This window comes from Neopelma chrysocephalum, unplaced genomic scaffold (genome assembly GCF_003984885.1).
Source record: "Neopelma chrysocephalum unplaced genomic scaffold, ASM398488v2 Primary Assembly neopelma1_323, whole genome shotgun sequence".
In the NCBI taxonomy this organism is placed as follows: Eukaryota; Metazoa; Chordata; class Aves; order Passeriformes; family Pipridae; genus Neopelma; species Neopelma chrysocephalum.
Window position 1 is genome coordinate 2,110,695 of NW_020897986.1, and position 4,643 is coordinate 2,115,337.

The window sequence follows — 4,643 nt, forward strand, 5'->3', positions numbered from 1 at the left end:
AGAAGTGACAAAATCATCAGGAGAGAAATGAGAATGACCAGCAGAAGCCTGAGGAGGAACAGTGTGAGAAGGGAGTCAAAAACACTAAAGAGCTGCCTGAGGTTAGTGCTACTGGACTATGATTTATGGAGGGATATATTCAAAAGTGCCTCAAAGGTTAAATGTGAAGCTTGGACAAGAGAATGAGAGAAAAGAAAACCTTCAAGAGTCCAAAATGTAAGCAAGATATGTGGCATGTGCTGCTCAGCTAGCACAACTGCACTGGGAAACTGAATTCCTGAACAGCAGCTGAACAATGCAAGAACCCCTAAAATAAGGCTGTGGAATGTTCATTAAACACTCTTCCAGGATTTCATTTTCAAATGCAAGCATCAGTCCACATACGTGCTTTACACATAGAGGTGCATATACACGTATACATTAGGTTGCATTTTCTTCTGCTCATTAGAACTCTTAACAATATTATTTAGTTGTGTTTAAAGTTTTTCTTAGAAATCCAGATGAAAATAAAAGTAATTTACGCAAACATGTCCCACAGTCTCACTTTGGAGAGACCAAAGTGGTACTTCTCAGTCTCCCAAATAAAAGTCACAGTAGAATTAGATTTATAACCCCCCCTCTTATTCAGGCTTTTCCTAAGTCTTTACTGCATTCTTTACCATTCACCTTTCAAACCAAGTGGTCCTGCAGGTTCTTTCCTGGACCCACATCCCAGGCTCCTCTTTTGCCTTCATCCAGCTGCATCAACAAGAGTCTTGTCCACCTACAGGTGGCACTTTGTGGCTCCTGAAGGGTGGAATTTGTGGCCAGTTAATTTAATTTTGCACCCTCAACAATTACGGGGATTGTTCTGCTTTTAATTCAAATAATATAGCCCTTTTTCACTTAGCTTTGTTACATCTTTAATTATGACCTTAGGTTGAGGTGGTATAATTTTACTTTAAGAGTTATGCCAGAACTCAAGTACTGACATCTCCAGGGTTCATAGAAATTGCAGGGATCATAGGAATTTAACTTGATAATTACCTCAATATTTCAAGTCAGACAATCACCATATAAAATAATTATGGGTTGTTGTTTTTCCAAATTCACTTTGTGAGTTACTGTAGGTTATTGCAGATTACAAAATATGAAGTTAGATAGGTAGAGAAACAGAGATAAAGAGGTATGCAAGATTATTCAACCAGATGGCTAAGGAATGCCAAAAGATAAAGAGAGACAGTTTTTTTAAATGCATAAAATAGCAAATAGCACATTCCCAATTAAGGAATGCTCACATCAAGGATTCTTTTCCATCACCTCTTCAGCCACAGAAGTTTCTTTCCCCATGAGACTTGTAAAGATTGGCACAAACTGGAGCAAAAATACCCTTTGTACTCTTCTTGTATGAAATCTTCAAGAACTGGCCCTTCTGTCACCCATATAAATTCCCTTTTACTAACAGAAGCACTCTTAGCCAGCTCTTCAACATGTTCTTTGGCACAATTATGGTGATTTAAGCTGTAAGCTACTACTTGCTAAGGTTTTCTTTATTCAATTTTAAAAGCAGTAATTAAGAAAGACCAAAAGTGAAATATTTTAATACACCATAAACTGATTACATTTTGTGGGGATATTTTCCCCCTTCAAAACACCAATGCTTTTGTTATCCCTCGCACATAAAGATGCAGGAAAAAAAAAATTACTTGGCATGATTTCCCTCATGTTGATTCTTCTGGGTTCTCAAATATTATGATCCATGGAAAGTCTGGATTCATGCTTACTTCTACTCTTCATTAAGTCAGTTGTAGTTGAATTGCTGGTAGGGCAGGCTGCTGATACAGTAGGTGGGCATGCTGAATAAAATACATACCACAGCTGTACCTGCACTTGTCAGAGAGCCAACCTGCTTTACGCCAGTCTGTTCTCCACTGCTTCCTGGTCATAGCCCATCTGTTTCTGAATTCATAAAATGCTGAAGAACACAAATATCTGAACCTATTATAGGTAACATGCTTCAATTAAATTCTGATTGTGGAGCTGTGCTTAACAGACTAACATCGGTAATGCATCTCTTTCAAATTTGTCAATAAAATAGACACCCACCCATAGATATTTCAGTGGAATTCGCAGGCTTTTCTGTGTAGTGGCTTCTACATATGGTGCACCTGGCCAATATTCTTGCAGTTGCAAACAAAATCAAACCCAAAAACAACCTGCCAAGACAGAGTATGGAAGGTTACTAAGACAGATTAGATAAAAACCTACATATAGGGAGAGGTTTCACGGTAGGAGCCCTCACAGGTGAAGTAAGCCAGACAGCTATTAACCTAAAGTTACCAATAGCTTAAAGTGCTTTACATTTCAGTTGGATTCAATGATAACATGGAATGATAACGCACACAAAAATGATTACACTAATAAAAGTTTACCATGTACACATAATTTTTGCATGGGAGGGGTGAAACACGTAACTTTACAAGGTCAGTTTTCATAAAAGCTATAATTTAAAGGAACTCAGCAGGTTGTCAATAACTGATTTAATAGGAACAGACTTTAAACAGAAAAAGTAGGTGAGGGATATATCCCCAGGAAATTTGCTGAGGATACCTACAGTACCTATGATTAAACTATCTGTCCTCTGGATGTCATCATTGCTCTTTTTATATGCTGTTGGTTAAAGATGCATTTATGTAGAAGATAACTGCAGTCCTAAGGAAGCTGGCTTGGGTGCATTATTTTTGGTAGCTCAGTGCATTTCTAATGAGAATTGAATTCACAAGAGTGTGGTCCATATCATTACTATTTATAATCTCTAATGAACCTTCTTCTATAATGTAATGCAAAAAAATTAAAAAATGACCCCCGTGCACATTTCATTTGATGAGAACTCACATCTCTGCTTCAAGAAGCACTTTATGCCTCTTCACAAAAAATTTGCATCTTTCCATATGTGCAGCTGAGACATAGCTGCCAGTCAGCAATAGTGTTTGCAGTATTTGCAAAAATCTTTACTTTAACCTGGAACCAGAATTTAAAATTTGAAAACAAGGTGCTTAATTTCTCTGACAAGGGAATACTCCATTAGCACTGATGCACCAGAGCAGAAAGGAAAAATTTGGAATACACCTTACTGTGACAGGACTGACCCTGAGAGATTTGAGGGAGAAAACAGACCAAAGTGTGGCACTGCAGATATTTACTATATTCCTACAAGATCTTTTATAAGGTATTACAGCAAAATAGTTTAAGCAGAAGCAGATTCTAGGCTGAATCATTCTCCCGGCACGAGGTATAGGATTGAATTCAAACCTTCTCAGTACCTTTCAAGTCCAGATGAATCCAAAGACAAGGAGGGGGCTGTCCTGGCGTGTTGGCTCTGCTGGCAGGTGGTGGATGCTGAACCAGCCCAGCCAGCCAGGGAAGGAGACTGTCACCTTTGCACTTCTTTTCCTGCGCTGTGCCAAATATTTCTCGGCTGCTGTCAGCAACCGTCCTGAAACACCTGAAACAGTGTCAATTTTAGCAGCCTGGGGACCACTCCAGAAGTCTCAGAAATACAAGTATGATGTCCTTCTCCCTTCTGCACGGCCATTGCACACAAAGTGAGTTGTCAGAGAGCTACACTGCATCAAAAAACCCTCCAGCTTTCACAGAGGAATTGCTATGGAGCTTTCAGAGAGAGATGATGCCCAAGTTGTACAAGCTGAGGTTTTACATACACCTTCTCACCAATAAATACTCACCCAATTGACTGCGGTCGAGTTTCCACAGAGGCAGGGGGATAGGTGCTCCATTCCCATCTTTATCCAAAGTATTAGCTAGATAGCATTCAGCAAATCACACTGAAGTCTACAAAGAGAACCTAGACTGAGCTTGCAAGAAATAGAGCCTTTGAGCTTCAAGCCAGCAAAGCTAGAGGTACTTATAGTCTGTTAATTTTTTGTGTGTCTGTGATTTTGGAAACACTCAGAAGCCTCCTGCTGTTAGCAAGGCTGAACAACTCAGCATTTTTTTTCGTGCCTCAGCCCTGGGAGGATCATAAAGTTTGATGGTCTTCTAAGTAGTTCATAGGTGCAGCAGAATGTGTTAGGTGAGCTAACTGGGCAAATCCCTCAAAACGGGCCCTTACCTTCCTTTTAAGGAAGAGATGGAGGGTTCCCTCATCCTTACACCCAGTAGCACATCATCTTCTGAGGGAAAAGACCATTTTCAGGGGTCCTTACTTCTGTTTAAAGTGAAACACAGCAACAGGTGACAGAACAGGAATAAATGACAGTCTGCTGGGGGTTTGTGTGCTTCTCAGCAAAGGTCAAGCAAAGTCCCTCCACCTGCTTGTCAGGACCTGGGCCAGTGCAGACCTGAACACGCCAGGCATGAGCCCAGCACTGACAGGCTCCAGCTTTGAGGAAGGCCTATGGGTTTGGACATAGCAATGTGTTACTGTGGCTTCATGGCTTCTGGACCACGGCCAGCCTGGGTTTCATCTGGGACACAGACTCTGCCCCTAGAGAAGCCTCATATGCCAAAAGGGCTGTGTGAATATCCCACAAATCACCACCGAGCCAACCCCCTTGGAGGATATGCTCTTTATTTTCAGCATGTTGTCTTTTCCTGACTACCCAATATTTTCAGGGGAGCTGTGCCAATTAATTTGTTACAAT

General features: G+C 40.6%; 1 long non-coding RNA gene across 1 annotated transcript; it reads right to left on the reverse strand.

The window, feature by feature from the left end:
• Positions 1-717: 717 nt before the first annotated feature.
• LOC113978390 lies at positions 718-3,583 on the reverse strand. Its single transcript, XR_003537555.1, has 5 exons — positions 3,303-3,583; positions 2,086-2,195; positions 1,886-1,977; positions 1,686-1,811; positions 718-786 (listed from the first exon to the last, which is right to left on the reverse strand). It is a non-coding gene; the product is annotated as an uncharacterized LOC113978390 (long non-coding RNA).
• Positions 3,584-4,643: the final 1,060 nt, after the last annotated feature.